Source organism: Arachis hypogaea, chromosome 5, assembly GCF_003086295.3.
Source record: "Arachis hypogaea cultivar Tifrunner chromosome 5, arahy.Tifrunner.gnm2.J5K5, whole genome shotgun sequence".
Classification (NCBI taxonomy): Eukaryota; Viridiplantae; Streptophyta; class Magnoliopsida; order Fabales; family Fabaceae; genus Arachis; species Arachis hypogaea.
The window spans coordinates 8,755,874-8,766,064 of record NC_092040.1 but is presented as its reverse complement, the minus strand read 5'-3'; positions in this window follow the sequence as shown (position 1 = coordinate 8,766,064).

Sequence of the window (10,191 nt, the reverse complement as noted above, 5' to 3'; positions counted from 1 at the left end):
CCTTTCTCCCTCTTACTAAGACTACAGAATATTCTTGTAAATTATGGCCAATACTGGGTATATAAGCAGTGATTTCAAATTCAGAGGTTAAGCGTACTCTGGCAACTTTACGTAAGGCAGAGTTTTGTTTTTTGGGAGTGATAGTGGAAAAGTTGACTTTTAGATGTGTCGATATCAACGATGACTCATTATTTTGATGAAAAATTTCTTCGGAGAGAAGAAGATTATGTAAACACTTAGACTCTAAAATTGACTCAATAAATTAAAAACAAACTACACCCTAAATTATCCACCTAAATCTTAATATTAGAATAATCATCCGTATATCTAGTAAATTGAACATTCAATATATCTATTATTCACATTGTTTAATATTTTTATTGTATACCTATACTTTTTCTATTTAATTTTTTGTCTTTTATTTTACACTAAATATAATACCGAGACTTATTTCCGTCTCTATTTCTCCATTTATATTTCTCTTCTAAATACTACTAAATGAATAAACATTTTTATAATCAAGTCCATAATCAAATTTTATTATTCTCTGATAAATATCATAATATAGATCAATTCTCATTTTATTTAGAGCGATAATCCATACACACATTTATCTGAATTTTGTTATGCTGGTGAGTCATTGAATTAAGTTGGTTAAATTTAATTACTAAAAAACTTAGCCATTTATGTCATTCAAAAATATATATTATAATAAAAATATATATTAAAAATAAATTAAAATATATATATATAATTGTTATTACTATTTTATACGTGTACACATAACATTTTTTGTTATTAACATAATCACTTAATTTTATTTTCTTCAAATTTGATTAATTATCTAATTTTAAATATTCAGAGATTATGAAAATGAAGATTATCAAAAAGGATTTTAAAGACGTTTGCTAATAATATGTTAAATAATTTTATTAATAAATTAATATTTTTTTATCAATAATCAGCCAATAAAGAACTTTAAAAAAATGTTGGCTGAAACAGATTTTTTACATTAGTAGCTTACTAATGTTATGATTTAAAAAAATATATATACTTCTAACATTTAATTTTATTTAATGTTGTCTTTAATATTTTTTATTTATATCATAATTATCTTTTGACTTTAACTCTATCTAAAATACAACAACAACAAAGTCTTGTCTCACTAGGTGGGATCACTTACACGGATCAAACGATACTATTGAACTCTATTATATATCATATCTACAGAGAGACTACTTACAAGTAGATTTCGTTTATCTCATCCACCCTCCTGACCGAGTACTTTGTCGGTCTTTTTTCCACATGTCCAAATTACTTGAGATGCAATTCTATTATCTTTTTTACAATAAGTGCTACTCCAACTCTCTCTCTTATATATTCATTCCTTATTTTATCCAATCGTATATGACCACTCATCTATCTCAACATCTTCATCTCTGTCACACTTAACTTATGCTCATACTCTCCTTTAGCCGCCCAACACTTTGTACCATAAAGCATAGCCGGTCTTATAGCCGGTCTTATGAGTACTTTTAAAACTAATTTAAAAATGTATGGACTTAAGGATGATTTCTAATGTAATCCTATACCAATAGAAAATTTTTCTATCACACCACCTTGAGTCTTCACACTAGTTGTAGTCACATCATACATGTCTTTAATTGCATGAATATATGTGATCTTTACTCTCTTTTTTTCTAAAACTTTCCATAAGGCCTCTCTTGGCACCCTATCGTACGCTTTTTCCAAATCAATAAACATCATATGTAGATCCTTTTTATTACTACAATACCTCTCCATCATCCTTGTTATCCCCCAGTATAAAACTAAATTGATTCTCTGTTAACTCCATATAAAAAATATTAAGGATAAAATTTATAATGTATAGAGATAGTTTTAAAACAAATAAAAAATATTAAAAACAAAATTAAATGAATCAAGAACATCACAAATAAAATTAAATGAAATTAAATTTTACAAATATCTAGAACAAATCACAAATATTTAAGACAAAAACATACTTCATCCTTAAAATAATTATAAATTATACCTTGTACTTACTTTTGTTAAATTATAAAATATTTCCTTTTTAATTATATTTCATTTAAACCTCCATCTTCTACTCTCCTTCATCAACTAATCGGAAATATTTTATTTGACCCGAATTTGATTTAGTATTGTATTTTATCTGACTTATTTTAAAAATTTGAGTCTAATTCTAAATTAACCTGAAATAAAATGGGTTAAACTTGATCGAGTCAATTCGAAACATAACTTAAATCCGAATTCGACAAAATATACTTTAATTCCGCATCAAATTTTAAGTCGGATAAAAAAATATTGTATACTCCTGAAACCCAACCTGAATATTGCACATTCTTGCTTCCGTTCCGTGTATCCCCTCTTGTTCCTTTTTTCCACTTACATAATTTTCCAAACTCCCATGAAGGCAAAGAGAGACAATTTTTTAGTTGATGGAAGCTCAACAAACCACAACAGGTTCTTAACCTATGAGGGAATCTCCCTACATTTTTTTAACATTTTTTTAAATTTATTTTTTTATTTTTTCACTGTTTGGAATTACAATCAACAACTTTTTCAAGAGCAGTCTCAATTAATTGTTATCTCACTAGCTTCATATCCAGTATATTCTTGCAACAAAGATTTCTTTGATCTCCAAATTTATTCTCCGGATGCATTTTGGTCTCGACTAATTGAAATAAGGTCAAAAATAAAATAATGAAAAAAATGGGATGAATTACAATTTCTTTTAATAGAGCATGGGATATTTCCTAAATATTTAGGATCAGCTTTGATAGGTTTATAAACAATTTTTTTATTTTTATTTTATAAAAAGTTGTAACATTAATATTTAGTATAATTTTTAAAATTAACTTATGACCTTTTAAACAGTTATTTAAAATATTTATAGAAAAGTTAAAAAAATATTTTTTTATAATAAAAATTTTTATCACTCATTTTTTAAAATAAATATTTTTGTGACTAAAAAACTATACAAAATAACTAAATAATAAATTATTTATAATATAAATTCTTATATTTTAAAGTTATCTCTTAAAAAAAACTTAATTAAATTATTTATCTAAATTTACCCTTAATAGAACATTACAAGTAATCTCTTCTAAAAAAGATTACCGAAACCTTGCCTTAAAATATCTTAAATTTGGTGAAATATACAATTCCAAAGTGAAATTAATCACAAGCAATATGAAGCAAGAAGGTTTCAAATGAAATCTATAACAAAAGTTAGAAATATTTTTAGGGATGTACAAAATTTAATATTTAAAATTTTGATATGATCCGCACTAAAAATTTAATATCACATTTTTTTAGGTTTAAATCAAATATTAGCTATATCTGATTAAAATAATAAATAATATATCTAAAAATTAAAAATTTTAGAAATAAAAAATAAAACAAAATATTTTTTCTCTTTTTTACACCTATTTACTTCTAAAATACTATCAAACAATATGTTCTTAAATAATAAAAATAATACAACTAAATTATATATAAATAATAATATATAGAAATATCAACAATAATTAACTCAAAAACAACAATAATAATTTTAGAAAATTGATAATAATAATAATAAACAATCAGCCAATAAAATAGTTAATGGCTTTAATAATAAATCAGACAATTAATAACAATCAATTAAATAACTCAAAAAATAATTAAACAAAAAAAATATAATTCATGCATATTAAATAACTGATTTTGAAATTTGAAGATAAAATATTAAATGATAAAATACAAACATAATTTATGTATATTATCTATAGTAAGTCAGATTTTAGCAATACGATGGATTGGAATTCCCACAAGACGACCTTTACAATAGTTGAAACACTATAAGAAAAATGCTTAATACCTAATTTACCATAGATTTGGCTATAAATTTATAACCCTAAAATATTATTATTAGAATTGATGTTCCGACGTTAACGTCGACGGTAATATTTAGAGGAAAAAAATTACGGCGCTCTCATTACCGTCGGATTGACCGGCGGATAAATCTAACGGTAACATTATTTAGTGAAATGTTGCATTTTGGACATACGCAAAGCGTTACCGTCGAATTTTTTCGACGGTAATCATACCCTAAATGAAAGCGCGAACCGTCATCTCCCCCATTTCGAATCTCTCTCTCTCTCTCTCTCTCTCTCTCTCTCTCTCTCTCTCTCTCTCTCTCTCAAACACACACACACACATCACCGCCTCCACCTCCGTTCTCTGCCTCCTCTCGCCGCCGCCGCTCCATCGTTCTCGGCGAGCCAGAACCTCTAATCCGTTGCGGACTGCATACAACGCTCCATGTTTATTTGGAGAAGCAAAACCTCCACCGCGAGCCATGCCTCCATCATCGCGACGTCCGTCGCTCGCTCTATCATTCAATTAATTTTTTAACACCATTTTAATCAACACCGTATAATTTTAATTATACATGGGTTGCTTTTTTGCTCAAATTTTGCTGATATTTTAATAATTTATTCTCATTTTTCTTACATATGCTTTTAGTAGAAGTTGGTTTAGTTGTGAATTGTAATTGATTGTCTTAATAAATTTATTTTGTTGAAAAAACATTATTAACTAATAGACTGTTAAAAATAATTAAATGTCTATTTGTTTTACAATGTGCTCTTTTTTTGGTTAAATGTGCTTAAGTTCATACTCACCGTTACAATTTGCTTTTTTCTATAAATATGTATATAAATTTTAGACATGCTTCGACTTATTTTTTCTATTTGATTTGTTCTGTTTTGAACTCTTTTATCTTTTTCACTTCTGATCTATTACAATTTAAAATGCTAATATAGTGAGGACATGCTCTTATTATTTAATTCATAAGTATTGTATGCTATCTCATTCCAACTCATATTCTTTTATTCACTTTATACCAATCTATATGTCAAAGATATACCTTATTGGGTTTATAGAAATGGTTGCATTTAGGTTGCGTTTGTTTTCGAGAACATGATAGGACAAGACACTGAGATCAGGACATGATAAGACACTGATAGACAGAGACACAAAATTTTGTGTTCTTGTATTCTGTTTGGTGATAAACTAAAACAAATTATGAAAATCTAATTTATTCTCATTTTTTTTCATTCAAAAAATTTGAGATGAAAAATATAATTATGAAAAATTAACAAAAATAATGAAAGAAAAAATAAAAAATAAGTTATGTCCCTTGCTAGTGTCTTCGTGTCCTTCCTGTCAGGATGGACACAAAATACACTAATTCAGTGTCTCTAGACACATTGTTTCTGTTCATGTCTCCTCTGCCAAACACAATTTTGTGTCTCTGTGTCCCTGTCTTAGTGTCCTATCTCTATAAACAAACGCAGCCTTATTTACCAGTTATTTTTTTAGTTTTCAAACAAGTATACCAAATCTGGTCGTCAATTCTATTGTGTTTTTTGTGTTTTTGCACGCGAAGTATTCAATGATATGATTTTTCGTATTGGTATTATTATAATTTATTGTTCATTTGCTGTTCTGAATTTCTATTAATTAGTATGTTATTTACAAACATGATGACTGGTAGAAATGTTTCGAATCAAGCTGCTAGTCGTGGTCGTAGCTGTGGTCGGGGTAGAGGAGGGTTTTTTCCGGTATTCCCGGAACTACTAGATCCTCTCCCTCTACTCTGACCACTTTGATGACGTCACAGATTGCGGATTTAGCGGACCAACCGTTCATAATGGTCCATGACCCTAACTACGTGCCTCCATCTTCGGCGACGACACCGCCTTCTACCGTTCAATAGCCCGCTGCCATGGCAACACCACCTCCAACAACGGAAGCCGCGGCCTTAGAGTCTTCTCATGGAAGTGAGGCAACTGATGCCCCTCCACCACCTCCCATCGTACGGTTGACCATTTGGCCTGATGGCGGCATGAGGTAAGTATCACTTTGAGTCTTATATATTTTCTAATTATTGTTATTGCTAAAAAGTGCCTGAAAATTGATTCCACTTTAGTGGGTTTAGGTTTATTTGATTGTCTGTTTACTGATTATGGTTATTACTAAAAGTTTCTGGAAATTAATAATTCCTTTTTAGTGAATTTAGGTTTATTTGGTTGTCTAATTATGATTATTGCTGAAAGTTTCTGAAAATTAATTCCTATTTAGTGGATTTAGGTTTATTTGGTTGCCTGATTATGGAATTCCTATTTACTAATTATGGATATTGTTGAAAGTTCTTTAAAATTGTTTTCTATTTAGTGAATTTAGGTTTATTTGGTTGCTAATTATTGGAGGTGTGACCAGACCCAGATGCACGTCCCTGGCATCGACTCTACTGCTGGTAGCACTGCTGCTAGTGACACATGGACATCATTGCCTTCTGCACAGCCGACTCAGGGCCACAAGACTGACAATGACGAGGACTACCTGGACCTTTAGTTATTTCTGTTTTGTTTTTATTGTTTCATTGTATTTATTTGATATATTTGACTTTTAATTTATTTGAATATTGTATTATTTATTTTAAATAATAGGTTTTCAATATTTATGAATTGAACATTAATTGTGTAAAAAATAAATTAAAATTGACCATTTATTTTATTTTTTAAAATTAATATTACCGTCAGATTTACCGTAAGAATAATCTGACGATAATAGTACTCGAAATAACATTTTTTGGTGTCAATAATACCGTTGAAAAAATTTACCGATAATCAATTGGTTTTTTGAACTGGTAATTCCTGTTGGACGAAAAATTCTGATAATAAACATTTATCAACAGAATTTATACTGTCTAATTATATCCAACGGTAATTAACTTATCATTGGATTTTTTTATTTTTTCGATAATAAACAGTATTCAACATTTTTTTTTGTAACGAAATTAACCATCGAAGAAAGTCAAGAAAAACATAAATCAAGTTCAGTTTTCTACTTCCAGTACTACACTTTGATAAAAAAAAAAGAAAAAAGTTAAGCATTCAGTTTTCAGTAGAGACAACCAATCATCTCAAACTCTCAACTACAAAACATATACAGGTGCAGTAGTATCCAAAACTACATAACGAATGACCCAAGGCTTCACTATAAATTTTTTTAAGTTTTAATTTTGTTATAAAATCTCAAGAATTTTGTTCAATAGCAATTCACCACAATGTTCCAGCTTCTTTCAAATTATAATAAGCTAATTCCATTGATAACACCCAACATAATTTTTCAAGAAGTTAAACAAAGAAATCATTAAAATAAATAAGATGACAATACCGAAAGAAATGAAATTTAATCACTTATCTGTACTCTCTAAAAAAGTCGAGTTTTTCACTACCGATCTAAAAAAAAATTAAAATAAATAAAATAAAAATTCAATACCTCGTACCTGACGGTATAAATTGATAATGGCTCCAAGTTGTTTTGGCAATATGATAAAGCTCAGGATTCATGCAATCAAGGATATTTTTTTTTCTCTGTCTATCCATTACATAATCAAAAACTCAACACAGGAATATAAACAAATAAAAGGAAAAAAAATCAAAACCAACAACAAAATCCAAATTGATTCAATCCAAATAATCATCGTCTTCATCATCACTGTTATTATTATAATCCTCTTGATCACACCCACAATAACAAAACTAAAGAAAAGAAAAATCACATTTTAGATCAATTTTGGTAAAATTTCATTACCTCGAAGCCTACACCATCTCGAAACAACAAACAAAAATCATAATAATAAACACAAAATCATCAAAATTATTCAAAGTTAAAATTATAAACAAAATTTCAAACACATAAATATTAAAACAGAATTAAAAAATCTAATAAATCAAAATAGAATTAAAAAATCTAACTCTAAACTAATAAATAAACTAAATCTAAAAAAAAAAAAAAGAGGAGGACAACATACCGGAGAGAACAAGAAGACAGCTCCGGCAATGTTGGCAAAACAAACAACAAAATAGTGGTGGCGGTGACCAACCGACGGGATTACATTGTTCTATTTTTTTAAATAAATTAAAAAAATAATAGGAAGAAGGAGAAAAACAACATACCTAAAGGGAGGAAGGAGGCAACTCCGGCATAGAAAGCAGCGACGACAATGGTGCAGCAGTGGCAAGAGCGACCAACGCGACGCAAATAGTCCATCACACAGTCTTTGAACGTTGTTGGTGATGATCGACGCTGATGGAGGGACTGTCGGAGGTGGCTTGTGAGAGAGAAAGAGTGGGGGAGGGGGGAAGGTTAGAGCGAGGGAAAATAGTTCAAAAATGAGGAGGAGAGGGTTCGCAGTTTGAATTTAGGACAAGATTACTGTTTAATTTACTGGTGGATAAATTCGACGATAATGCTTTGCGAATAACCAAAACGCAGCGTTGCACTAATTCGGATAAATCTGCCGGTAAATCCGACGGTAATGATCACACCATTTTTTTCTCCAATTATTATCGGCGAATTTACCGTCGAAAAATCGAATCTAACGGTAATCTTTTATCCGACGAATTTATTGTTAAATTTACTGGTAAATTCGCTGCTAACGTCCAATACTAAATCCGATAGTATTCAGCATTTTTCTTGTAATGTAATCTGAATATAATAAATTAATATATTTATATATTAAATATATATTTTTTTAAATAAATCTTTTTTTATTATATTAAACGATTAACTGCTAAAAGATAGACCGATTTGATTGATTAATAAATTGTTTGACCGATTTTTAAAATATTTTATCGATTCATAACTAACCAATTTTTACTTGTGTCAATCCTTTAAATGGCTTACATTTAACTATTATTGATAGTACAATATAAATGGATGATAAATTGATATCGGTTGTAAATATAATTTTCTAACGGATGAAATTTATCAACTTTTACCTCGTAAATTCTTACTTTACAAAAAAATCTATTTATATGTTTTCAAAGTTGTTGGAAAAAAGGTATTTTTGAGTTCTACTAGTTGAATAATAATAAATTTGCAATGTTGATTATAAATCTGTTGTAAACACATTATTAAATCTTTTTCTCAAAATAATTGTTATTACCGTTAAGTTATTATTGAGTATAAGAATTGTCTCATATGAACATATCTATGCTCAATAAACTTTGATTAACACTAAATTCTATAAATAATGTTGTTTACTTATTAAATGTACAATAACCGCAATTTAATTTCTCGTTGAGCAAGTGGAAACTGAGTCAATACTTATATTTATTTATTAGAGTCAAGATTTTAATTTAACAGGAAATGATCAAAGCCATGCACGGAAAGGAGCCGTGAGAGGGACGTTGGTTGTTGACTTGTAAATTTAATTAATATTTACTAATTGTATTACACAAGATGGTAGGAAGTGATGTCACGGGCCTCTCATTTTCATGGCTTAACATAATTTATAGTTTTAGTACCACCACACGAACCTACCTACCAGCAGAAAATCAAAAACAAAAAATATATTCACTCCAATATCGTCATGTTCCGAAGAATTATACATTTGATGTACCAAGTTGCTTTTGTTTAACTAACTAAACTTTAATTTATTATTAACTTTTTCTTGTTCACCGGAAAAGAAATTAGATTATTACATGCTAAGTAAATTAAAGGTTGTTCTAAAATATAAATTATCTTAATTTATTATTTCTTTTGTTCAACAGACTCTACATATAATCCACTCATGCATAATGTGAAAATAATGCTTATCTATTGGTGGCTCATTAATTTAAATATGGAAAATATTTTGGTGTATTGGGTGAAAATAGAGTAACTATGTGTATTACATACAAATGGACGTGTCAGATAAAGGATCCAACACGCAGCTCCACAACACGTGGGGGGCGTGGAAGCTAGGTGGCATGCTGTGGTTGAGTCACGTATGCAGCACGCAGGGGGCGTGCTTAGTCAGCACGCAAGGGGCGTGCTGACGTGGCAGAACGTGGTTGGGCAGGAGTAGCATCACGCGGGAGGCGTGCTGACGTGTCGAAGAGTGATTGGTCCACGTATGCACCACGTGGGGGGCGTGTTGATTCAGTACGCAGGAGCGTTCTAACACGTGTCAAAGCGTGATTGGTTGAGGCAGGCAGCACGTGGGGGCGTGTTAAGTGCAGCGGTCTATATAAGGTAGAGCTTGAAAGTGTTTTCCATACTGAGTGAGTTCTGAGTGTGTTGTGAGGATTCTTTGAGGCTGTTGTTGGTGTA